Genomic DNA, 434 nt, shown 5'->3' with positions numbered 1-434 from the left:
TGTGTAAGAACATTTCACTTCAGCCATGTGAGAAAAAAAAATTTAACCCCGAGGGGAAATTGGGTATTTACACCAAGATGTCATTTCAATCCGACTTTAATATGGGAAGATTTTTGGCTTGTTGCTAATGTTTGAAACTCTTTCAAAAACTATCTCACAGCCTAAACAAGCCTTCATATGACACTGTGGCTGGGTGGCATCAACAAGGATTAATTTGATGTACGATTAATTCTAATCAGAGTCCAACAAAATAAAAGATAAAAAATGAAGCAGAGCTCTGTTGTACAATTAAAAATTGACCCTAATTTAGTGGTTTAACCCTTGTAAAGCCTTAAGGGATCAAAACGCGCCCATGACTTGCCCTCGGCTCCGCGGTGGCGGTCGTGGCCTCCAGCACTCCCCCATGCCCCCGGACCACCCGGTCCCCCCGGTCT

This window comes from Myripristis murdjan, chromosome 12 (genome assembly GCF_902150065.1).
Source record: "Myripristis murdjan chromosome 12, fMyrMur1.1, whole genome shotgun sequence".
Taxonomy (NCBI): Eukaryota; Metazoa; Chordata; class Actinopteri; order Holocentriformes; family Holocentridae; genus Myripristis; species Myripristis murdjan.
This window is presented reverse-complemented; position numbering follows the sequence as displayed.